General features: G+C 40.9%; 1 protein-coding gene across 6 annotated transcripts in view; it reads right to left on the bottom strand.

Moving 5' to 3' along the window:
* The window catches only part of ZNF462 (zinc finger protein 462), a 144,048-nt gene that overhangs the window by 102,860 nt on the left and 28,483 nt on the right, over positions 1 to 12,705 (bottom strand). The window lies entirely within an intron of this gene.

Below are 12,705 nucleotides of genomic sequence, written 5' to 3'. Positions count from 1 at the left end.
AGAGGATAAATGTAAGTGGAAGAATATTCTCAACTCTCACAGAAGGACACATATAAATACTTGATAGTATTCTTTCTGAAGTCACTAAATAGAGGTATTAAAGCTTAAAATTTAATTAGTAATAAAAATAAAAATAGACTAGTTTTTAATCTTTTTTTTGATCAAAGCAAACACAGCCCACGTAGTAAAAAACAGAGAACAAAGGAAAAGTGCGTAGACATATACAAGTACGTGCAAAAAATTAATTAGAGTCAAGTGTATATGTTAAATCAATAAACTACTACGGAAAATATTCCCAGACTAGATTCAAAAATGAACTCTAATTGCATTTTGTCTACAAGAGATACACCGTAAAATGACACAAAATCTTTAAAGTAATAATATGGTAAAAGTATATCAAGAAAAGCAGGGATCTTGAAAAATTTTACTCATGGTTAATTCAAGATAAAAAAGCTTGTAAGCTTATCTTTAAATATTTGCAAAAGCAAAAATAAAAAATTTCCACAAATGTAGAGGAAAATAAATTATATTTTGAAAAGTTTTAAAGATGAACATTTAGGGAATTCCCTAGAGGTCCAGTGGTTAGGACTCCGAGCTTCCACTGCAGGGGGCCCAGGTTCAGTCCCTGGTCGGGGAACTAAGAACCCGCATGCCGCAAGGCACGGCCAAAATAAATAAATAAATATAAAGATGAACATTTAATAATGTAAAAACTTACAATCCACTATGAAGACTGATCGTGAATATTTATGCCCCCCCCCAACAGCACCAACTGGAGAAAGAAAAGAAAAAAAAAGGCAATACAAGAAGAGACAGACATAAGTACTTAATATGTGAAATGGAAATAACAGAAATAGAATAGAAATAACAGAATAGAATTAAAGGACACATTTCAAATTCTGTAGGATAGAAATAACAGAATTAATAGAATTAAGAGACACATTTCAAATTCTGTATCCTGGAAACAGGAAGCACATTTTCATTTCAAGCAAGTGTGAGACATTTACAAAGGTTTTCAAATGCCCATGGAGGTTTACAAGCATCTCTAATGCCAGAATTAAGAGATTATAAATTACAAATAGAAAAAAGTAGTCTATCATTTCTACTTACACAGCAGCAAATCTAGAGGAAAAAGGAAAACAAAAAATTCCAACACTTGGAATTTTTTTTAACATTATTCTAAACAAGTTCGGATAAACAGAAACAAACACTCAACTACAGAATGTGACTTTAAAAATCTTATGTATGTAAATTGCGGAATTTAGCAAAAGCTGTACTTAGAGGAAATTTCATAGCTCTATGAAAATTATAAACAAGAAATAGTAATACTTCTTATAAATCAAGAAATAATACTAAATGAATGAAACATCTAACTCAATGAAAAGAAAAAGGAAGAAAAGACGAAGAAAGAATTTTATTAAGATCAAAAATCAGGAATCAAAAAATCAAAAAACAATAAAACTGCCTGAGTAACCACTTATTTTTTAAAAATGTAATTCTATGTAAAATTAAATAAAAACCACTATCTAGCCTAACAAGAAAAAAGAGGCGAGGAAGGCAAAACATAAATATAACTAAGAAGAAGAAAATATCCACGAATGTAAAGGAAAATAAAATATAATTTAAAAATTACTATGTACAACTCATAGTTATATTTGTAAACCTAAACGTCATAGATGATTGTCTAGAAACACATACACTACCAAAATTAATCCAAGAAAAAGAGCCAACCCAACCAGAGAAGAGACTTCAAAAATTCAGTATATCAGAATGCTTTTTAAATTGGTCCAAAGTCTGAAGTGTAAGACTTACCAATATATTTCCAAACACATTATACTGTAGCACAGATATCAAAGCTTACCCCCAAACAATAAATAGTAATATAAAAACAATAAAAGCAGACCAATGCGCTTATAAACATTGAGGCAATTATTCACAATAAAATCCAGGTGCACATTAAAGGAATATCACTCCATGATGAAGTGGGGTTCACTGCAGGAAGGTAGTATTTCAGTACCAGAAAATTTAGGGAATTCCCTGGTGGTCCAGTGGTTAGGACTCTGCACTTTCTTTCACCGCCGAGGGCCGGAGTTCAATCCCTGGTCAAGGAACTAAGAAAGATCCCGCAAGCCACATGGAGCAGCCAAAAAACAAAAAAAGAAAGAGAATCTATATTCTACTACATTAGGAAGTCAAAGGAGAAAAAATGATTTGATAACACCGAGAGGCTAGACAGCATTTGATGAAATTCCAGAACCATTTCTAATAAAAACGTTTTAACGATGGGCTTCCCGGGTGGCGCAGTGGTTGAGAGTCCACCTGCCGATGCAGGGGACACGGGTTCGTGCCCCCCCCACCCCAGTCCGGGAAGATCCCACATGCCGCAGAGCGTTTAGGCCCCTGAGCCATGGCCGCTGAGCCTGCACGTCCGGAGCCTGTGGTCCGCAACGGGAGAGGCCACAACAGTGAGAGGCCTGCATACCGCAAAAAAAAAAAAAAAAAAAAAACAGAAAAGAGGAGATAGTCTCTAAACTTTATAAGGTAATTCACCTGGGTGTGGGCCCAGGTGAACAACACTTTCACTTTCTACTTAATGATTTAAAGTTTTTCAACAAGACGTTATTACTTTAACTTTAAAACAACCATCAAATGTAAAGCACTGGAGTGATATGGCACGGTATTGTTAGTTATCAGTGGTTTGCACCTCCGTTCACCAAGTGTGTTGACTCTCCTACCAGCCCTGGCGTTCCGTTTTCTACCCAATTTAAGACTCTTTAATGACTCCTTAAGGCAATAGCCTCAGATGATCCCTATGCAGTGATTTTAGGAACTCCAGCCTTAAGGTCAGGAAGATATATATATATATGTGTATGTATATATATATATATATATATTTTTTTTTTTTTTTTTTTTTTTTTTTGCGGTACGCGGGCCTCTCACTGTTGTGGCCTCTCCCGTTGAGGGGCACAGGCTCCGGACGCGCAGGGTCAGCGGCCATGGATCACGGGCCTAGCCGCTCTGCAGCATGTGGAATCCTCCCGGACCGGGGCACGAACCCGTGTCCCCTGCATCGGCAGGCGGACTCTCAACCACTGCGCCACCAGGGAAGCCCAGGAAGATTTTTAACTGATTATATCTGCATATAAGCGTCTCAAGCAACAAGCTGCTCCACCCATGCATTGAAAAGTCTTTTAGTTCTGTGAAAAGAAAAGCTATACTCTATCTCCTCCTCAAAGGAATTCAAGCAAGAGGAGGAAAACTGTGAGAATGACCTCCTGAAATAATTAAATTAAGAAGCCCGACCCAATGTCTTTCCCTTGTAACCATCCAGAAAAATCTCAACCTTGGATCCGTGTAAATCAGTGTTCTATCTACTCTTAGATTGGTATCCCTGCAAATTCACGGTTTCAAACTTACCCAGTAGTCTGATGTTTACCCGTCTTCCATTCTTCACTGTGTCTAATTGAGAAGAGGAAGAGGTTTCCATCTTCTGTGTGCCTTTCCCTTCCTCATCCCGGCGGGGACCCACCCTCTCCCTCTTCTCTTGCCACAATGGAAGGCGTGCTCCACTCGCTTTTAGCGAAGACCTGGGCTCCTGATCAATGCTCTCCTGCCTCACCTGGGAGCTCACCTGGCCTGCATTTTCAATTTCTCTCTGACTACCAGCCAAATCATTCCCATCTTAAACTCTCCTATCCAGGAAGAACTCCCCAGCCCCCGCCCACCCCGCCCAACACGCACACGTACGTGCGCGTGCACGTACGTGTGCGCGCACGCACGCGCACACGCACACACGATGTCCCTCTGATCTATCTTCTCCCCTGGAAGAACAATATAGGTACAGTCAAAGCCACCTAGGGTTGAATCCCTACTCTATGCATTATGAGCTATATGAATTCTTGACAAATATTTAAATTCTCCAAATCTCTATTTCCTCAGCCATAAAAAGAAATCCAAATTTCATAGGGTTGCTGGGTAGAATAATCTGGAAAATGAACATAAAGCATTTGACATAGTAGGAAGACTTAACCATAACTGCCATAATTACCATTAATTCCCCCTTTTCACAGACAAGCTGCTTTCATGCTCCTGACTTCTCCCTCAGTCCTCTACATCTGGCATTTGTAACTACCATTTGGCTAAAACAAACACACCATGGTCAGGAACGACGTTCTTCGGACCAATGAAAGAATACTTTTTCTCCTTATTTAACTTAACCATAACTTTTGTACCATTCTCCACCATAGCCCACTTTTTCTTTGAAATAACTCTCTTCCCTGGATACCTATGATTCTCTCCACCAGAACCACCAATCTGCATTCATCGTCTCTCTGACTTTAGACCAGGGTTTCTCAACCTCAGCACCACTGACATCCGGGGCCAGATGTCTGTTGTGGGAGGGCTGTCCTGGGCCCTGTAGGATGCTTGGCAGCACGCCTGGCCTGTGCCCAATAGAATCCAGTAGCATCTCCCTCCCTCATCATCCCCAGTAGCGACCACCAAAGTGTTTCTGCCACTCTCACTGGAGACATTGGGGGCAGAATCACCCGCAGCTGCGAATCACTTTCTCCAGAAAACCCTGTCCGGCACTCCAGGGCTGGGTTGAGACCCTTCCTAGATGTTCCTGAAGCTCCCAAGCATTTTCCACACAGCACTGTCTGCCTAACTGCCTGTCTCCTCACACTGCAGTGTGAGTTCCCTGGCACCAGGGACTGTGTTTGGTTCGACCTCCGCCCCAGCCAGTGTCTGGAACCTACATATTCTTCTTCCTCCCGCAGAAAACAGATTTATTATGACATACTTTAATAGATTTTCAAGGTAAAGAAACCCCCAGCACACAATGTAAACTTTGATTGTAACATGCATCCTTTTTGAGAAATGTACAAATGTAGAGGAAAGTGGGTCTCGATAGCTAGAAAATAAGGAATCAGGCTGAGCCAATGGGCTGCATGTGTTTGTGCATATATGTATCTGTGTGCCCGGCAGCAGTGGGGGGAATGTTGATGGAGGAGCTAAGGATCAGAATTAGAGAAAGGCTTTAGCTTCAGTACCCCATGGCCATGAGTTAGGGGCCTGGCTTGTTGTGGCTGGAGGCTACTCTAAGGTAGATCAGCAGGACCCTTCTGCTGGCCTATTTCCCTCCATATTCTCAAGCTTAAGTCATCTCCTTCCTAATCCCAATGCTGCCCTTGTCTTAAGACTTCCTGGTTGATTTGGAAATTTTGGAACTTAATGATATGTTTCTACCTGCATCCTCCCTCTCTCACATCCTTGTGCACATTACTATGCTCCTTATACTGTCCCTGCCTCTGGCAATGAAATTTCAGACAAAGAAGAGTGTCCTTACAAAATACCATTTTCACTCATAAAACATTGCTGTATTCCAGGAGGCTGGTGTATTGGAGGGACAAGAAATGTCAGGATTGAAAAGAACTAACTGGTCTCCAAAAAGTTTATTTCTATGGAATTACTCAAAAAATATAAGTCCTTGAAGACCCACATATTAAAGAGAAATGAGGTCACTGATGGCCAAGGTTCAGCACAGCAAAGGCAAAGCTCTCTTGTCTCCAAAGCTAAGAACCCCAGGCATTCAGCTCCTTCGCCTGCATTACAAAACCTGTGCTTCCCCTTAAGGAATTCTTGGAGGAAGCATTCCTTAACAGGCATAAATAAGTGAAAAAGGAGCTGCACATGTAAAGCAATTATACTCCAATAAAGATGTTAAAAAAAAAAAAAGGGTGCACAACAGAATACATGGTCTGTTGCTAGTTAAATAATAATGGTCATAATAATAATATTAGTATACAAATATAGGAAAACAATAAGAAAATATATTCCCCAAACCCTCCATGGTGAAGTTTTCTCTGGGGGTGGAGTTAAAAGAACTTTCACTTTCCCTGAATTCCAATTTCTATAATGTTTGTATATTTATTAGTATGTTGGTTTTACGAGCTGGAAATGATTTTTAAACGTTTGAGTGTTTTCAGAGAAATAAGTAAACAAGCTAAACAGTCTCCCTTAAAAAAAAAAATCCCCAGGTCCAACAAGTCAGCCCACATTTTAGGGAACGTGTGGGTGCATGATCACTTTGGTGTGTAAATACTTAATATGTGTCCACATAATAATGTGGGCACGCTAACAAAAGCGGCACAGCCAAGACTGACCACAGAACACTAACTGCCTATTAGCAAATGGAACAGATGTCAATGCTTTGCAAGTTTTCTCCACGAACTTCAGACAGGAGCAGGTGTGTCCCATACAATCTGAGAAAGCAAGGTTCAGCTGGAACACACATTTGAACACAAACTTTAATCAATCAATCAGTGGACCCCACTGATGGACAATTCCATTTAATGTTCAGTTTTGTTCCATGAAGCCCAAGGAAGACAAAGACTGTCCTCCAGGGACTGCACCATTTATCTTATACCTCAAAAGAGGTACATCTTAAATGTCCCTCCAGGAAATATTAGAAGCAACATAATCCATTACCCCCCTGGAGATACATGGGACACCAGTCATGACCACCTCATCCCACAACTGAGATAAGGTGGGAAATCTGAGACTTAATGAGGTAAAGTCTGGCCTAGAAGTCTCTTGTCATTGCAAAGGCCATTACATCACATATCTAGACAAGTGAAAAGGGAGTCACTGACCAGGAGCTCTCTGCTCTCATTTAAAAGAAAAATCATTTTCAACTGAGTCCAACACACATATTTATTGACTAGCTACCATGTGCCAACACCATCCATTTATTGAACACCTGAGTGCCTACTAGGTAGCTGGTATGGTTCTAGACCTGGCCAAAAAAAACAAAAAACAAAATAAAACGGAAAGAAACACGGGGGCAGACAAAAGGCAGGTATAAGGCATGCTCTTTCTCATGGAAGTTAAAACATAGTTGGGACAAGACTAACAGAAAAAAAAAAATAGAGACTGAAGAATTATAAACACTTTATAATGAAGCATGGATTGTTACGGTACAGTTTCCAAGTACAAAGATGATGAGAACAGCTGGGAAAGCAAAGGACATGGTGGGTCTGTGGGTTTGATAATGAATGTTCTTGAAAGCTAGGCAGCCAGCTGGGTCAGTAGAACTAGCCTAGGTTTGAGCAAAGAAAGATAATAGGATCTCACCCTAGCAGTTAGGATCTAGCTTTATTGCCTACCACCTAACCTCAGGCAAGATACAGAACTGCTTCCTCACCTGTATAATGGGACTAAAAATATCCATCTCATAGGGATGAAATAAGATAACATCGATGGAGCCTCAAATGTCAGATGCCTTCCTCCCTCCCTCCCTCCCTTCACTGGGAGAGCAACAGGGAACTCTTATCATCCTTAATCAGGGGAATGTGATATAATGAAAGCTGTGTCCTCTCAAGATTATTTTGGCAGCACTATGAAGGACTTCTGGGGGTGGGAGGAGGGGAGGAAGGGGGTGGGGGAGATAAAAGCTGCTCAAGCAGCTGCTGAGATGGTCCAGGGATGAGACAAAGTAGGTCTGGACCTCCTCACTGGAGGTGAGGAGAAGGTGGTCAAGACTACACAGTACGTAGAAGGGAGAAATGACAAAAGCCAATGCTCTGTGGATTGATCTAATCACCAGGTCACCACTTTCTGACCCATTTAGAGTAACTAATGAGATGCGGTCCAAGCTCAATTTTTTTTTTTTTTTTTTTTTGCGGTACGCGGGCCTCTCACTGTTGTGGCCCCTCCCATTGCGGAGCACAGGCTCCAGACGCGCAGGCTCCGCGGCCATGGCTCACGGGCCCAGCCGCTCCGCGGCATGTGGGATCTTCCCGGACCGGGGCACGAACCTGTGTCCCCTGCATCGGCAGGCGGACTCTCAACCAGTGTGCCACCAGGGAAGCCCCAGGCTCATTTTTTTAAACATATGTCAAGAACAGTTAGTTCTTCAGTGATCGATGAAAAATTATACTTTAAACTGCATTTTTAAAAAGAACAGTGCCAGTGAAGGCATAGAATATCACCCAAGAAGCAACAGTCTTTAGGTTGGAATACTTAACCGGATGGTTCTCAGAGATACACCATCAACCTATGATAATGGTATTCTTATGTATTTTCTACGTAACGAGATAGCAAGGAAATTACCTAGACCTGTACTATCAGAAAGAAATATAATGCAAGCCATGGATGTAGTAATTTTAAATTTTCCAGCAGCCAGAAACAGGTGTAATTAATTTCAATAATACAGTCTATTTAGCCTAATATATCCAAAAGTACTATTTCAACATATAACAAATACAGAAACACGTTCATGAGATATTTTACATTCTTCTTCTCCTGAGTCTCAAAATTCAGTCTGAGACTTACAGCGGACCATTCGGACCAGGCACATTTCAAATGCTCAAAATGGCTCAGGGCTACTGTGTTGGACAATGTAAACTTAGACAACCTTCAAGGACCCCTCTGAACACAAAGTACTTATTCAACTGAGTTTTCACTGGAATTCACCTTGAGGTAGTCTCTATTGCAGCTGAACATCTGGAGAGATTTTTAAATGCTAATCTAATCACATCAGTTCCCTGGCTTACAGCCCTGCAATGTCCTTACATTTTCCTTAAGACTAACCAGTTAGGGATCTCTCCCATTCAAGGAGAGTCTGTCACATTAAGTTTTATGGATTATTGAAATAATATCTTGATATCTTCTATACGAATAGAGATACAAAGTCTCTTAAAGCACAATCTCTCTACCTACATTGTCAAGCTGGCTTTCTAATGCACCAGCCCCAGAGCTGATCAGCTGAAAAACACCTTCGGCCAACGAGGGCTATTTTGAACCTGGCAATTGGCCTGCCTAGCAGCACCCAGCATGGTAGTTAAGAGCATGGGCTCAGAGCCCACTTGCCTGAGTTTGTATCCACTTACTAATTGCCTGGTCTTAGTAAATTGTATAACCTTTCTATGCCTCTATTTCCTCACCTATTTCATAGGATTATAGTAAGGATTAAATGAGATAATACATAAAAATTATTTGGGCATGTTGTCTGTCACCAATAATTCTCAGCCATTATTTTCATGGACTTCTCTGTCTTCCAGAAACACCAGTATCATGTTTCTCAACAATCTCAGAGAGGTCTGTAGGCAGCATTGCACAATGGAAAGAGCACAGCTGACCCGAGTTCACATCGCTGCATTGACACCTAACACGGATGTGACCACATGCCAGTTACTTAACCTGTCTGGGCCTCTGTTTTCTCATCTGCTAAATAAAAACAACAACAAAATTGGATCCACTGAACAATAATGGTAAAGATTAGAAAACAAACAGAGTAGGTCATCTGGCCCTTAGAAATATAGTGCCTGCCCTCTCTTGAGTACCATTTACATATCCCTTCCCCTTCTCCATCAGAGCCTAATGAAACACATTAGTTTGGGAATGAGTTGGGATACATCTCTTCTGAGTGAAGTAAAGGCAAAGGCAAACTCTTGTGACAGGACTGTTTACTATTTCAATGGGCATCTGCTATCTTACCATGTCTTTAATCAGCACTAAAATCCATCCTACATAAGCCATAGCAGGCCATCTGGGCCACTGGCTCTGAGAAGGACTATTCTATGAAGAACATGGTGACTTCCTTCCACAATGAGACATCCTCACAAGGTTAGAGGATGTCTCCTGAATATCCCCAACTTCCTTTAAAAGCCTACAAAGCATTTGTCATTCATGGGTGAGTCATCCATGGTGTCCTGGAAAGGACTGGTCAGAAGACAAGGTTTGGGACTTTGTCCTGGCTTTCAACCAGCTGTGACTTTGGGGAAGTCACTTGACCTTTGTGGATCAGAGAGAGCACATCTGCTTCAGGGAGTTGTGGTGGAGAACAAATTTACATAATGTGTACTGAAAGCCCTAGGTCTCATTTACAAAGAGTTTTGCAAATCAACGTAAGGCAGGGATTTATCTAAACCTGACTTCCATACTTTTGTGCGTTGGTAGCGTATTTTGGGAATTTGCCCTGAGATAAGGAACAGGACTCTTGCTTTATGTTCGTTGTGTCATCTCCTACCTTTTTGCCCAGTTCCAGAGTTAGGAACTGGAGATCCAGACCTCTGACTTTGAGAGCAGGGATAGGATGAGGCAAAGAGGCGAGAAGCCTGGGGCCAGGGTGACTCATGGCTGTGGAATTCATGGACGGGTGGAATGCTCTCTGCATTTCTCTTCCCTGTCAAGTTTCTGGGTTAGCAAGGTACAGATGATACACGGAGGAAACAGGCATATTTCTTTGCAGACCAAATTTTTATATATGCATACACACATGCGTACGTGTGTGTGCACGTGCGTCTGCCTCCAGCTATGAAGAAAGGCCAAGATCTAAGCAAATTATTCCTCTGTTAGGTTGCATAAAACCAGAAACCAACATTGTGTTTTAAGAAAAGGGTTGTTGCAGAAAGTACAACATCTCTTCTTTTGTCTTCTTCACTGCCTTGGAGTTTGGCAAATTAACCCCCATAAATCCTTTGATATGATTAAAATTTTTTAATAAAAAATGTTAGGTGAAAAGAAAGAGAACTCCTTTGACAAGCCATTAAAATTCTCCAACATCGTAGCCTCTGAAGTCATGGTTTAGCAGGTGGGGCATGGGGATGTGCAGGTTGTGTGAGAGGCTTAATGATGCCAGCATTTTTAAAAAATATAAAAAAATACAAAGATGATCCAAAACCTAAAGCAAATAAAGCCTGTATTACACACTCATGCATAAAGCTACATAATCTTCTGTCCAAGTTGTGCTTTTGTTAAATGGATGCCAGGATTATTCTAGAACAATAGGAAAGGACCTCAAAGGGGACATTCCAAATACCTTGTGTGTGGATTTTCTCACACAGCTGTAGTTGTTACAACTCTATTAAACCAGCTGCTAATAATTTTCAAACGGTCCATTCGTTCTACCAACGACCTTGAGCCACCACCAATTTCAGACCTCATCTTCATGTCTTAATCAACAGCCTCAAATGGAATCCCCTCCTCTTTCAACAGAGAAATGTATTTTGAAGAAAGATTGTTGATGGCATAGCTTCTTTGTCATCGGGGAATTTGTATAATGTGGAATTTAACCTACAAACCCCAATCTTTCTGAAAGGAAAACAATTCCTCTGATATTTCCTTCTCTACAGCAAGGGGAAAACAAAACTTTTTTTTTTCCCTTTTTTTCCTTGTTTAACAGAACAGAATGCATGGATGGGTCTCTCAGGGCTCTGGAAAACTCTCGAGTGTGCTTGATCAACAATGGGAACTCATCCAGGGCAAAAAAAAAAAAAAGCCAGGCACATATATCCTAAAGCTACTACAGATAAATCTAAGAAAACGTCACCTTCTCTATAATCAAGGGTGTGGTGAGGAAAAGAACTTACACAAGTGATTTCATCTTCAGATGTGATGTATTAATGGGACTGAAGATGATTCGGAGAGAAATCAACACCATGAAAAAAAGAGTGCCAAGACAGAAAGGAATGTCCTTTTCTTAGGCTTGGAACCGAAAATATTTTTCTCTCTCGTGACCATCTTAACTTCAAAAGCAGAAGCAAGGAATGTCAATCCGTATGGAGCTCCGCTGGCCGCGGACTCTGTTTCCATTCTTTCCACCGAGAAGGGGAAAGGCAGCCCGTTGTAGGCCTCTGCCAGAAGAGACGAGAAAAAAAAAGATACCACTTGTTTTTAACTTTCCGAGGACACAGACAACTCAGGGAGAGCGAAAGCACAGAGATGGATAAAGATGACTTTGGAACGAAGTTGTTAGATTTTAAAAATCAAGAAAGTGGGAGAATTCAAGACATGTCAGAATTTCCAGTAACAAAAAGCATGGGCTTCATAGTTTGTGTGCTAGGAAAATGCTTTTTCTTTGCCTCTTTTTGTTACTTCTTCAGTACTTTTATTCCAGGAAGGACTTTTCTTCATTACTATAAATATATCAACCTCTCATTTCCTAGAAATCCATCATCTCCTTTTCTAGTCGGTGTATTCTCTGTTCCACCTTTTGACTTTTTACCAATTCTCATCAAATTAGCTTTAAAAAAAATCTTGATTTCCTGTACTAGCCATATTCTTTGTCCAAAAAAAAAAAGCCTGCCTTATCCTTTTACTCAACCAGAAAGGTACAGAGGATATTAGGAATGCCATTTAGTCTTCAGGAATAAAGATGAAAAAGTGGCTTGGGGCATCTCTTTGTTCACGCTTGCTGGCAAGTTTCCAGGCAAAAGTATTTGGTAATCTCATGATAATTGGACAACACAGCCCATTATGCACTCCCTACGATGCAATATTGTTTCATGTCACAGCATGATGCAAGTGACATGAGCTTTGGTGTTGAGGACAAAGGCAGGGAGTGACCTCTGGGATTCCACAGCAAAGCACATGCCCTCTGACCTGGACACACGGGGCCAACCTGAGACATTCACCCGTACAATGAAGGTAAGCCAAAGCGTGGCCGTGTGAGTGGCGACAAGCCTCAACTGTTTCCCATCACCAATGGTGTTTAGCCTAACCATGTAATAAAACAATGTATAACCATGGTTTATGGACACAGAGAGAGAACCGTGGAAGACAGATATGATATCTGATTGAAAGGTTTCATGTCCTGTGCAGTGTGCTAGCTTTTTATATGCCCGAAAAGGGACTCTAGAAGTAGATGAACACATTTTCCTAAAGATGTTTGGGAGACTCTTCCAAACCAAGAGACTGGAAGAT

Source organism: Mesoplodon bidens (assembly GCF_964165515.1).
Source record: "Mesoplodon bidens genome assembly, chromosome: 6".
NCBI lineage: Eukaryota > Metazoa > Chordata > Mammalia > Artiodactyla > Ziphiidae > Mesoplodon > Mesoplodon bidens.
The sequence above is the reverse complement of the archived record's forward strand: the minus strand, read 5'-3'. Positions and strand labels throughout refer to the sequence as shown.